Source organism: Engystomops pustulosus, chromosome 5, assembly GCF_040894005.1.
Source record: "Engystomops pustulosus chromosome 5, aEngPut4.maternal, whole genome shotgun sequence".
In the NCBI taxonomy this organism is placed as follows: domain Eukaryota; kingdom Metazoa; phylum Chordata; class Amphibia; order Anura; family Leptodactylidae; genus Engystomops; species Engystomops pustulosus.
This window is the reverse complement of record NC_092415.1, coordinates 189,138,522-189,153,288: the sequence shown is the minus strand read 5'-3', so window position 1 is coordinate 189,153,288 and position 14,767 is coordinate 189,138,522. Positions and strand designations below refer to the sequence as shown.

The 14,767-nt window shown below is 40.4% G+C and overlaps 1 protein-coding gene across 4 annotated transcripts in view; it reads right to left on the bottom strand.

The window, feature by feature from the left end:
* MKX (mohawk homeobox) overlaps positions 1-14,767 on the bottom strand; it is an 89,246-nt gene that overhangs the window by 29,279 nt on the left and 45,200 nt on the right. The window lies entirely within an intron of this gene.

Sequence of the window (14,767 nt, the reverse complement as noted above, 5' to 3'; positions counted from 1 at the left end):
CAGCACTACATTAGTGGATAGAGATAATGAAAATGCTGGATCCCCATTGTGCATGATGCCCACATCACTGGTGGTCTTGGAAAAAAAATGTTAACTAGTCAAGTAGATACCTAAAAATAAAAAGCACTTTTCTGGTGCAGCCCTTATCTAGAAAAAGGAGAAGATAACGATAATTATCTAATGAACGGATAATGATCTAATGAACGGGAGTTTCCGATAATTGACCTCCTTGATCAGCACATGCTGATAACTGGGCTATCAGAGGACATCCCACACAGTGCGGGAGATTACCACCACACTGTCTGGTTTCTTGAACTACTTTTTGAGACTCTTTTTGTCTCAGTTGATACTTTTTTTTGTCTCAACTAAGACAAAATAGTTTAAACGCTCCCACTCACACTGACTTGTATATTAGGCACCCCCCAATTCCTACAGTAGAAGCACCTGCCTGGTACAACCTTCATCTGAATAAAAAAGAGGGACTGATGGAACAATGGTCTTATGTATCTTTGATCCCATTAGTTAAGCCCTCGGGAAGGAAATGTAAAGGGACATGTAAAAGTCGTATTATCCAAGAACATCTAACTTGTATGCATGGAAAACAACTAGAATCCAATGTCCAAAAATAGTTAACACTTGCCTGGTAAAACCCTTACCTAGATGAAGAAGAAGAACCAAACAATAATCCAAGCAGGTCTGTTCCCGATAGACTCCCCTCTGGTCAACAAATGCATATGAACTCTTTTTATTTGGATTATCAAAGGACAGAGGTGAGAGGGGTCTACTTCCATGACTTGTATGTAAAGCACCCCTACCCTGTAAAAAAGTAAGGGGAGCTGCAAATTATAATAAACTAATATCCTAAGTACAGTAACTACTCTATCTACATTTGAGTGGTCGACACATGGGCGAGGTCGGTCAATGATTTTCCCTCATTGACGCTGAGTAGAGATGAGTGAAGCTCCAACTCACGGTGATTCATTATTTCAGCCTCGTTGGCTTATTTTTGGAAACATGATTCATAATCTAACCAGCTATAATAAAAATGTACAGTGGTTTACAAGTGGAAGCTTGTAATGACAAATCTGATCTGGGGGTTTTGTGTGTTTTTGAATAAAAACATATTCTAAGAATACTTTAAAAATGGCATTGACTCATTGAGGCCAAACATGGAGGATAGTTATAGCCTAGATCACATCATTGTCCACTAGTTTTCAACAAAAAAGTCTGTGCAGCATGGAAGCACATGTGTATGAGAGGGTGAGAAGGACAGGGCCGGATTAAGGGTGGTGTGGGCCCCTGGGCGCAAACTGGTGGGGGCCCTTCCAACAATGTTTTTGGAGGTATATAGCCTGCTAACCCCCTCTATTATATAGCCTTCCAGCCCCCTGTAGTATATAGCCTGCCAGACCTCTGTAGTATATAGCCTGACAGACCCTGTAGTATATAGCCTTCAGCAGCGCCCTGTAGTATACAGCCACCAGCCCCTGTAGTATACAGCCACCAGCCCCTGTAAAATTTAGCCGCCAGTCCCCTGTAGAAAATAGCGATCTCGGCGATCTCCCCCAGCGATGGCAGCTGTGTCTCACTGACACAGCTGACATCCTAGATCCCTATGTGCATTGTGGGCGGCCACGGGCTGAGCTGAGTCGCTGATTGTTGGAAACTGGTGGGGGCCCCGGGGCTCGAGCCCCAGGAGCCCCTCCTTTAATCCGGCCCTAGAGAAGGAACATATGTCAGTGGCATGACCATAGTGTATGGCCATCCTAAGGCCAATCAAAAGGAAGGAATCTAATAGACAGATCGGCAGGTCATGCATATGCCTACTACTGTTCTAGTAAAAATTTATTGGGCTTCTTAAGATTTCCCAGTACAACACTCAGTTGCCAGTCTAAATGAAGTGGCAGAGTACATGATGGACATACCCTTCCATTCATGGACCTCCTTCTCATGACTAGTTATCCGCTGTAGGGATAAAATATCATCTTGGGACATCCCTTGGATACATTATGATTAAAGGAATCTACAATCAGATTTACAGAGCATGTAGCGAATGTATGCTCATCTGGGCCGTAGCCCAGACAAGCATACTACGGCCACATGCAGGAGGGAGGCCATCCCCTCTCCATTGAAAGCCGAGTGGCTGCTGCTGTAATACGGTATAATATAGCATATGTCCTTTATTATGCAAAGCAGGCGCCCTGGCTCAAGCTCGGTGCAATGAGACAGCTCAACGCACCATGACCAGGTGCCATAGACACCTATTGGGGTTGCGATCTAATCACAGGCCCCTAAACATTAGTGTGCATGAGGCCTTACAGTGACATGTCTATCTCTTTGTTGTGTGTGTAGCCCTTTTCAGAGTGGTTCCCTGTTTTTGTAAAAGGAAGCTTTTAAAATGATTCAAATGAACCTGAGGGGCTCTAGGGGTGTCATCTAAGCTCTGACATGTCTAAATTATGAACACCCCCACTCCGCTCCATGCCCACCTATCCCAGGCAGAGAGCTGGCAATGTAAGCCAGCTCTGGAAATCTTGCGCAACCCGCTGAGTTGCTGTAGGGATATGCGGGCGTGGAGCAGAGTAGGGGGCATAATTCAGACACAGCAGAGCCTGTAGGGGCTCGGATGACACCCCCAGAGCCCCTTAGGCTCATTTCAATATTTTTAAAGCTTATTTTTACAGAAACAGCGAGATCTATGGCTATAAAAAGGACCATTCCGGAAAAGGTGTGCCATAAACATGCCACCGGAAGTGATCCATCATTAAAGCAAATCTGATGGTAGATTTCCTTTAACTATTTTTCAATCATCTGGGGCTGGATGGATTTTCTTGTTTTTGCAAGCTACCCTTCAACACTGCCTTTGCACCTGATGCAGACTTTGTAAGTATATCCAGAAACCAAGGACGGACAAGCCCGCTGGTAGGCAATATTATAGAATGGCCTCCAGCATGTAAGACTGTAAAACCATATACAACCACAAAGGTCAAAAATTTCCCAGAAGATCTACACAGACAACATGTGTTATCTCTCAGTAAACAATACAATAAGACACAAATTACTCCCAGCCTCAAGACACATAATTGGATTTAAAGTAAAATAAAGCATTGTCTTAAGTTTCCTTTACCAACGCAATAAAAACATGTAATATGCCAAAATAGTCCGTACCACTGGTATGTGCGCCCCATGGGGTTAATGGGGACCCAGATTGGATTTCACAATAGCAATAACAGTACATAAAAATAATAAGAACAAGTATTTTATGGAGGAAAGGGCAAGGAAAGGGTAGCAGACCGAAAGCAGAAACATCCAACCACAATAATTCCATCATCTCTGACCTTATTCTATTTTACATTTGGAACAGATATGTTTAACACAGATGGTCAAAAACAGAACATCGATGTTTCAAAATAATCTGGTATTTATAACGCCGGTTGTGGGACATTATTGAGTGGTGCCATTTGTGTTTTCCACACGTTGTTATACAATCGGCTCATGGTGCCAGGTGGTAAAGCTACACAATACTATTACTACAGGTGACAGGGTCGAGTGAGGTCAGGGCTTCGTGATCTCCCGGTAACCATGGATTGCTTAGACAACCCTCGACAATGACTACATAACTAGATTTTACATGAACCTACTGTAAAAAAAAGTGATGACATTCCAAGAAGTGGTATGTTGTATGAATATATACATTTTTTTTTAAAACACTAATAAGCTGTAAAGAATTGGGAAAATGTTAGAACATTAGAGGTTTTTATATACAGGAAGTCCCCAGGTTAAGTACAATGTATGTTCTATAGGTTTGTTCTTAAGTTGAATTTGTATGCAAGTCGGAACTGGTATATTTTATAATTGTAGCTCCGGACAAAAAAATTTTTTGTCCCAGTAACTATTAGATTTTCATAATTTTTTGCTGCACAAGTATTAGAGCAGGACGACATAGAAGCTGTAATTTGCACCAATTTGAACTACTGCTAAAAGTACAAAACTAACCAAAACCACCTTGATTAAAGTTTTCAGTTGTACGTAACACAGTGTTAACAACAGACCAAACAAAAGTCAACCAGCATAAATGTTTTCAATATATTGCATGCTCTTAAATTTACAACCTGTACTGAACACCAACCGTCTACCAAAATAGTTCCACAAAATCCTGCGATTCATGATTGAGCATCAAGTGAAGAGAGTCCTGTTTTCTTCTAGATTGTTGCAAGTCCTTCACTTCACGAGCAACTTCTACTTCCTTTCATTGAGTGCAATCTCTCATCTTCAAGTTTACACCCATGGTCGTAACCTACCATAATATGTAGCTCACCGATTGAGACACTAGAGTCTCTGAAGCCCCTGTGACTACAACTTCTCTAAAATATTAAGCCACAATAGTTCCATGACTTGACGCTCTATTGTTACAATGGGCAGAGATTTGTCGATAGTTCCCATGTGATCTTTTTATGCAGAAAATCTCAATTTTCCTGTGATATATTCAATACTCATAAACACACTGTAATAAAGTTCCTAAATGGTTTTTATGTAAGCATTATGTTTGAAAAATTCCAAAATATATAATGTTTTCTTAGGGGAATGCAAATACATTCTACCTTCTATAGCTATATTTATTTTAGCTGACCTCATTCCAGGGTCTGGTCTGCCTCCACCCGATGTTGGATCAATTTTCTTTTTCTCTTTTTTTTTTTAGTCACACTCACAAATCCAAATACAGCACATCCACTTCTGCACCCACATCCAAACCACACCATCCATTCCACCCATACTGCAGAGCCAAAGACAATCTCCGTCTGGAACAGAGCACCTTCCCAGAACTGCTTGGGATCAATGTTTTCAGTTAGCCATTCTAAACTAATTTGACCGCGCGGTCTCCATCCTATGGCTTGGAACAGGTGGAGATGGATTTGCTTATGTGCTTCTGTCAAGAGCTTTGTTGTAACATTTCAACATGCTTGTGATGTCCCTCGGACATTCCACACATCCCTCGATTGTTTACAACAGTCTTCTAATACATGAGATTGTTAATGTTAAAAATTTTTCATTGAATGAATACATGTCTGGCTTGAATATTTGATACAATAAATCAGATTTGTTTAGTTTCATTTTGTCCTGCAGAATTACTTGGTTCTCAGAAGATCAAAGACTTGGAACTACAACCAAGTTGACCACACTCATAGTCACCACAGCCTCGAAACAAATAGTACAATGTTACCATTTCACAGGTAAACGTGAATTACTTTGTCTGAAAAAGTATGACATAGAGAAACATGAAGAATAAATAGTCAGAAAGGGATATACTATAAAACTTCATGAGCACTCAGCTGTTAATGTATACACCCCAATTCTGTTAGGATTCCATATTTTGAAGTGGGCCTTGTAATGGATGTGTCTCTTCACCATAGCAGAAGTGTTGGATGTTCATGACTTTTTATGAATTTAGATGAACAACTAAAGTAACTTCTGGTTCATTTAAAGTACCATAGCACACTAAATGGAATACAAACACAGGTCCATCATGTCCAACCTATAAACTTTCAGTATTTATCAGGCATAAGGCAAAAAGCCCTATAAGGTTTATGCCTTGCTGGTGAATGGAAGAAAACAATCCTTTCCAATTCCAAATATGCCAGCCCAAATAAATCCCTGGATAAATGGTTCATCCCAATAATCAAATTTCCATAATGGGATATTTTTGCCTTCAAGAAAAAGACCCATGCCCCTCTCAACCCTCTCCATTGTCTCAACCACGAAAGCATCCTGTGGCAAAGAGTCAGATGAGGATAGAGTCAGAAAAGTCTGCAGCTTGGAACAACTTGGAACAACCCAAGACATTTTTATAAGTACTATTTTATTTTATTCAGTTTGTCTGATATCCCATATTTCTTTTAGTTGGTTGGGGTGTCTACTACACCCAAAAAAGCTCGGCCAAGTGGAGACGAGTACTTTGAGCTGAGATTCCATATCTCATGGCAGGACAAGGGGACTTAAAATGGATGTAAGGACTTTTCCATCCCCATTATAGCACCTGAGAAGGAGGCTACTGTTTTAACTCATAAAGTTCAAGGCTTCATTAGATCAAATGGCCCAAGTCTTCATCTAAGCCTAGTGCAATGGTGCTCATGTCTAAAATTATGCAACGACGGAAGGAGGCTATGTATAACAAATATAACAAGATATCACAGTCACGGTGCCTGGATCAATGAGTAAGTGTCCCTGGTTTATCATGCGATGGCACATGCCAAAGTCAACTGATGGGCCAAACTTGCTTCTAAAGGGATCTGTCTAGGTTCTGTGATGATTACCATCACTTTGTTCCAACATGCAGTTCAATTCTCGTTAAAAGTGCCAATATTACCTAATGTTTTCTACTTTACTGGTATGAATAAGAACAAATCCAATGCAGTTACAAACTTATAGGTCTATTATTCCATCAGTACCCTCCACTGTATAATTCATATATGTTTCGAATAAGAATCTATTGTAATATATCACACATTGTTTCTCCAAGGCAAACCCAGAGTACCTTGGGTAATTTAACATTATATTTTCATCAAATTGTAGATATTTAATTTAAAACAACATAAGGGTCTCTAAAACTTTTCAACTACTGGAATGTGTAATAGATTTGGCCTCTTTTGAATGCCGATGTTCATAGAATATAGAGTTTTTGCAATTAGAAAAACAAAGGCGTGCCCGGACTAAATTATTATCATATATATAAATATTATTACTCCGAACATGAAATACTCAAGACTTTATTAAGTAGGTTATGCCCCCTTAAATGACTGCTTAACAGGCAGTAACCATTTCATTTATAGAGAAAAATCCACAAACCTTCCAGAGCAAACATTTCTTAGAAGCCGAGGTACATTCACAAGTAACCGAGTGTTCAACGCGGCCAGTGTTTAGCATTTTGTGATGGCAAAGTTAATAGAGCGTAAAATGGAGCCATGTTTTAAAATGAAGTTGTATACAGTGTGTGGCCAGTAATAAATCTCTACGGCTACAAAATTGCTACTGCCGTTTATACAGCTGTGTAATGGAAACGGGTTTTGTGGAGACTCGGTACACGTCGGAGCAAGAGGGGAAAATAGTAGTGACAATATTGACTGCTTAAAGGGGCATAGTAGTGAATAATAGTCATCAGCCCTAATTAAAATAGGTGCTGAATGTTTTCACTTTGATCACCTGAAACCCTGTGGATTGTTAAATCGGAGGGATCTATTCCCCTCAGAAGGAATGTAGCACCGAGATACAATACAATACAACAACTAGAAAATTCATTTATGTTACTACTAAAGGCTCTAAATCATCATTTTATTGAGCCAAAGGGTTTTATTATTAGGTTAACAAATAGCAAATCAATAAAAAGATAACCCATGTATTTAAAGGACCTCTACCACCAGATTACTGGTGATAGAGTGTCCTAATATGGCTACTTGTTCCATCTAGGGGATGGGGGAACAGTTTTTTCGAGCATATTTAATAACAAAATATTAACTTTGTAAAACAGCCAAAGGCATTCAGGTTGACGGCGCCCGAATGCCTCTCGGCTTCCCAATCTTTTAATTTATGCACGCCACCCACTGCTCGCCTCCTCCTGCTCCCTTGCTATACCACAGCTTTCAACAGTCATGAGGACAACAATATCTTTGACAGAAGGTAGGAAAATTCAGATTGCCATTGGAGCTTCCCTGAACAGGAAGAATTGTGGGGCCAAGAGCAGGAGCTTCAATATCTCTACTGATAATGGCTACCTGGGCCCACAGAAGGATCCCTCAAGTCCTGTCTGGTGAATTCTGGGCTGGGGCAACAGCCTGAGTGCCCACTGAGAGGGTTCAGAGTGCCACCTCTGGCACCCGTGCCATAGGTTCGCCACCACTGCCGTAGATGGAACAATAAGCCTAATTAGGACAGTCTTCCACCAGGTGGTAGATGTCCTTTAAGTTAGGATGATATGTGCCAGGAAGTTGGGCTTCTAGACGAACAATTAAAGGGAACCTGTCACCAGGAGACCCATTTTTAGCACTCCCCCAGTCCCCACAGAGCATAGCACATACACTGCCAAAGTGTTTTTGTATTAAAAATTGGTTTTACAGAAAAAAAGATATGTTATATTGTACCTTTCATTAGCATCTGCTGTGTGACTAGGCAGTTGCCTTTTGGGAGGAGCTGGAAAGGAGCAGTTCCCCCCCCCCACCCTTGGGGAACAGCTTCTCCATGTGACCTTTTCAAATATATGGGGTATAGAAAGTGGCAAGGAAGGACAGGGAGAAGGCGCTAATAGTGTGACATCTTAGGGGGTAACAGATGGACATAAAGCTGTAGATTGTGCTCACCGTTTTAGGTTGTGCTGTAGATAGGCACAACACTATTGTAGGCTTTGTGGTGATAATTTTTGTCTGGTGCTGCCTCCAGAGGATAATCTCCTAAATGGAGTTGCCAAACTCTATAGGATGTGGTGAAAGTGGTCTATTGTTGGGGTCCAAAAGGATGGCGCACACAGAGGTGAGTATACTAAAAATTTTTTATTCAAGGTCTTTAAAACACAACGCGTTTCGGGGCGTTCTACCCCTTTCTCAAGTGAACAAAAGACAGATCCCGAGGAAAGTGTGGCTTCCTCCTTGGGCTTTTCAAATATATGAAAACACCCATCACTGGGCTTAGCGACGCCCCCTGCTCCTCTACAGCCAATCCCGAGTGAGGGGAGTTATTCATATATTTGAAAAGGTCACATGTTTCCCAAGGGTGGGGGGAAACTGCTCCTTTCCAGCTCCTCCTAAAAGGCAACTGCCTAGTCACACAGGTTTTTTTCTGTAAAACCAATTTTTTATACAAAAACAATTTGGCAGTGTATGTACTATGCTCTGTGGGGACTGGGGGAGTGCTAAAAATGGGTCTCCTGGTGACAGGTTCCCTTTAAAGGGACAAGCTGTTGACTGTGATCATGAAGCTATCCAGTAGCCACATGCCCAAACATAATTGAGTGGTTCCTCTATTGAGCTAGAGAAAACAGTTGCTTTTCTTTTCTCTGACAGATTTGGCTTTTCACTAATTTAAAACATCCCATGAATCCAGGGACATGAATAATTTCAAACTCCCCGCCTTTGCCTGTAAATCCATCAGTGGACAGCCAATGGATGCAAGCCAGTGGACTTCTCCCAAGGCAGTAGAACAAAAGTCGCAGTCCAGCATTCTAGCCATAGACAACATTCTTTACTTGAGAAAGGAAATGTGGCAAAAAAATGACAGAGCTACAATTCCAGAAGGTAAAAGCTGGATCCAAATTTTATTTTTCACACAACCTATGACAAGCAATACAGTGACCAAAATCTCACTTCTGCCACCAAAAAACTTCTTGGCCAGAAGGTCGTAAATACCAAGGTAATCTATGACCTACAAAAGAAACTTTGCTTTGGAAAGAAGACTTAATCTGGTTCTAACTAAAAGAGAAGTGTTATGAAGTTACAACCAGGCTGAGTGATGTCATAGATAATTGATTGAGACAGTGGCTGTGTTATTACCAAGGATTTTCTGGGCAAAGAAAACTGAAGCTCTGTCCCAAAAAATTCATACTTTTACTTCAGGCATTTTATTTTTTTGGAGATCTGTGTTTTAGATAGATTGTTTCTAAACATAATTAGTTGTTTCTTTTTCCTGGAGAGAAAATATAGTTTATACTGTAGAACTGATATTGCAGGTTACAAGGTTATAGCCCTGTATGGGTCCTGAAGAGTGTTGGTCCAGCTAGAAGTCCCATAGACCGTAGAAATGTGTCAACTTTTAACTCAAACGGGGTTATGGACTGCCATTTCTTTTCAAAATAATTCAATATGATAATGTGAAATGTTAAGTGAACCTTTAATTGGCTGCAATTCACTACACAACCACTAGATGCACAGAGACCCTTAAAGGGTATCATTGTATTGAAAAGCTAACCATCTTGTTACACACAACCTTCTGCCAGTTTCTGGAACTCTACCACCTAAACCAAGTATTATATTCTGCTTGCAGCAACTTGTAGGGTAGTGCACTTGTTAATGAGGTAATTGGTGCACCCGGGAAGTGTCCTCAGCACCCGGAGCACTGCCTAAATCACTTACCACTACCTCCAATGTCAGGCTTTTCAAAAGATAAATCTATTGCTTTTATGATGGAGAGTATACTGCCTCATTAGCATACAGAATAAAATGGGAATTTCCCAGAAACTGAGAAACTAAAAAGTTACTGTATATTTGAAATCATGGTGCATTTCTATGCCACAAGTTGTCAGAAGATTATAACAATTGGTGAAGATGGTGGACTCCAATACAAGAAATATTCATGTTCAATTACGGGTTTGGCAAAATGGCAAAAAAGTGTAATTTTCAACTTTGTGCGCTATTTTCCGTTACGGGGTTAAAAGCAGTGAAAAACCTGTTATTATACTTTGATAGATTGGGCATTTTTGGACGCAGTGATACCTAGTGTATTTATGATTTTTACTGTTTATTAATATTTATATGAGTTATAGGGAAAGTGGGGTGATTTGAATTTTTAGTTTCTTTTATTATAATTTTTTTTAACTTTTTTTTATTTTTACTTTTACTATTTTTCAGACTACCTAGGGTACTTCAACCCTAGGTTGTCTGATCGATCCTATCATATACTGCCATACTACAGTATGGCAGTATATAGGGATTTTCCTCCTCATTCATTACAATGTGCTGATAGCACATTGCAATGAAAGGGTTAAAACGAGACAGCCTCGGGTCTTCAGAAGACCCGAGGCTGTCATGGCGACGGATCGCCGCTCCCCGATGACGTCACGGGGAGCGACGATCCGCGGCAAGATTGTCTTTGAAGCCGGCGGCAATTGGCGGGAAAACACCTGTGATCGGTGCTAGCACTGATCGCGGGTGTTACCGGTTAGTCTTTGTTGCAATATGCAGCAAAAACTTACCGGCTATTGAAAGGGCTCAGCCCGCGAGCCCTCTCCATGCACCGGGACCCGATGCGCGCCGTAGTGTCGGTAAGGGGTTAAGGATATGATCTTAAAGGAAATGAACCAGTAAATATCTTGACACGCTGGGATTACCTTGCAAAGAAAGTTCTAATTAACAGCACGGAGCACAGGGACTCCGGGCTGCTAATTATGCAAGCCCCGCACCTGCCTTTCCGATGATGGGAGCATGAAAGAGGGAGGTGCAGAGCTTGCATATTTAGCAGCCCAGAGCACCGGACATCTTGTCCCCACGCTCCATGTTGCTAATTATAACTAACTTTTCTAGGTGATTCTGGGTGTCAAGACTAGTGATGTACAGCGCCGGAATCAAGACAAAAGAGAAGCAGGGGTGAATATTTGTAGGGTTTTAATTGTTTTTTCACTGGTTGATTTCCTTCAAAGGAAGAAGACGCTGCACTGTTTCACCGCTCAAATGTGGGCAGAAAATCCACAGAATTGACTGTAACAGTGGATAAAGGTATAATAAATGTGAACAGGAAGTGACCTGCGTGAAAAATTATCTGTTCCACGAAATATGTACAATATGGATTCTACACTGAAGCAGCTTGTGGCTGTCATGGTAATGTCCACCTTATGATATAAAATTATATAGATAGTAGATTATTGTACTCAGGTTTCCGTAGTTTCTTTCTTCAACTATAACAAGGAAAATTACATAATTCCACCCCTGTGATGGGAAGCAGCAGAAATAGGATCTTATTTTTGAAAAGTTGATGTACATTATACATTGAAGCCGAGAGATGCAATTTCCAGCATACAGGAAGCGGCGTCCTTCCACAGGAATGCACTGGCTTGGGTTTGTCGTTCCACAATAGGGTTTTACCAAACATTGCTACCCATAGTGCCATGTGTTACTTCATCACTAAATAATATGTACAGGCGCTGTGCTCAACACAAGAACCCAAGAACAGCTATTTATGGCATGGGAAAATAGAAAGTGGAAAAACACAGCCAGAGTACTGACGTACATGAACAGGAGGGGATAGTATACAGGACATGTAATTTTAGTTTACTTCAACTCTGTAAAACAAAAGTTTGTAACAAAATGGCACAGATATTGTTTTTTCCAATTTCATCCAATTCTGAAATTCTTCTAGTTTCCCCGTACATTATAAGCCATACCAAATGAAGCCATTACAAACTAAAATCTGTCATGTAAAAAATAAGCCCTCACACAACTGGGAATGGACAACTGAAATGCAAATACAAAAATGGAAAAGGGTCGGGAAGGCTAGGGGTCAGGTAAATGTCTAATACTTGAAGCATAACTAAAAACTAAAACTTTTAATTTTTTTATTGAAGAAATTATGGTAATAGTAAACATTGTAATATGCTTCATCAAAGAATAACAATCCTGAATGATAAACCAGGGACATTACTCATAGATCCAGGCACCGTGATTGTGGTAATCTTCTTATATTTGTTATTCATGGCCTCCTTCCTTCTAATATCAACTTTTATAATTATGCTTATTACCTTCAAGGGCTCTGATGGCTGTTTCCAGAGCCCCTCAGTTCTGTAGCTTTACAGGCTGTTATACTGTGAAGGAGCTCTCCCCTACTGTTTGAGTTGATAGCAGGAAGAGCGAGGAGAGAAGTGCAGAGGGAGCGAGGGGGAATTGTAACAGCATGTTGAGCTACAGCATGGAGGGGCTCTGGTAGTTCCCCCATGACCCTTTTGACTCATTAACCTAATTTTAAAAGTTAATTTTAGAAGGAAGGAGACCATAAATAACATGTATAAGAAGATTATCACAGTCACTGTCCCTGGATCTATGAATGAGTGTCCCTGGTTTATCATGATGGATTTTGATGGTAGATTTGCAGTGAGCAGTGTATCTGAAGGCGTTATGAGGTTAGCCCACTTCAGATAAGAGGCTAAAGATTAACTCTTTTCATACCAATGTAAAATTTCACTTAATGATTTATCTCTCTGAGGAGAGGAAGTCACTGTAAAGAGGAATCACATTTGAACTAAATCAGGTTCTGATTATTTGGGAGATCACAAGCAAAAATGTTCTAGTTTCAGAGCTTTCATTTTATAAACAGGTAAATGAAGTCTGATCTGTGATTGGTTGCCATGAGCAACAGTCTCGGAGGTGGAAATCACGAAAGTCAAGGCATTTTATACATTTGTCTTCACTAAGCTCCCCCTAGTGGTGGATAAAGAAACCTAGTTTTATCATTAACAATATTTTATACATTTTATAAATTTGTCTTCTCTAAGCTCCCCCTAGTGGTGAATGAAGAAACCTAGTTTGATCATTAACAATATTTTTTTTTTCTTTAAAATTGTGTGAAGGATAGCAGGGGATATGAAGTTCTACATAAAACAAAGAGCACCAACCAATGTAATATGTGAATTTATTAAATTCAGCATTAAGGACAATAAAACAAATTTTACCACGTGTAAAGTAATATTTACAAGCACCAGCCATGTGTGTATCTATAGAATACCGTATAGATAATATATGTTATAAGTCATACATGGGAACACGGCTCATTATTCCTACATTCATCTTACACATTGCTATAAACACAGTGTCAAATTTGTCACCTTTGTCTGTAGGTTTCTTTCCAGCACCACATTAGTAAATTTCCTTCTATGTGGCTACGGCTGGTTTCAACAGATCGTAAAACTGTGTTTGCAAGGCCGGGAAGAGGCGAAAAGGTGGAACTTTCCGCTGGGTGATAATGATCTTAGAAATTAGGCCTGCAATAATGCCCAACAGTTTGCAGATTTGATGTGTTCTTCACCAGTGTTTTGTACATCACTGCTGTGAGCTCACTGTCCAGACTCCAGACTGCAGTAATAAGTCCCAGATGAATTTATTTCTAGTAGAACTTGTTGGCCCCGCTTTGTGCCGCAAGAACCACACCTATGTAATATTACGTGTACGCTCAGAAACAGCAGAAAGACGGCTCTACTCCAGACTGGCATCTACTCCAGGCCGATCCAGAGTGATAGCCTTGTATTCTGCAGGAAACATTACTTCTATCAAAAATTTGTAAATTCACTTTTTATCCTACCGGAATAACATATTTTGAATAATAGGTCATTATCCTTTATTGGAGATTTGAACTTAATTTGGGATTTCCGCAGACTTTTGGGGAAAAACACAGGTACAAATAGTACAACATACTAATGTGAAATCTCCAAGTGTAAACCTTTAAGAAACAGAGCCCCATTGCACCCCCTATTTTTACTAGCCTTCGCGTGACAAGCCTAAATCTCCTGTTATTTTCCATTGACTTGCCAAATCTTTTAGTTCTCGAAGGAGATAAACTGTAGTCAGCTTTCTCCACTCTCCCTACTCAGAATAGATACATGCAATGGATAATACTGGTCACACCAATTGTGGCTTTGTTGGGTGACTCGAATATTCATGTAGACTTTTGACCATGGACATGCCAAATACTTTTTTTTTTTCTTGGGAGAGATGCAGCCAGCTTTCTCCACTCTCCCTATTGCGAGTAGAAACTTGTGACTGGTAAAACTGGTCACAGCAAATTTAGCTTTGTCAGGTGACTTTTTAGTATTCACGGGGATGACTCTGCCTGGACATGCCAAATCCTTTTGTACAGATTAACTGTAGCCAGCTTTCTCCAGTCTCACTTGACTTATAAAACTGGTCACACTAATTGTGAGCAGTGTGACACCAAACTTGTCACACTCATATTCATGGGAACTTCTGGGCCTATGGACATGCCAAATTCTTTTGATCTCAGTGGAGATAAACTGTAGGCAGCTTTC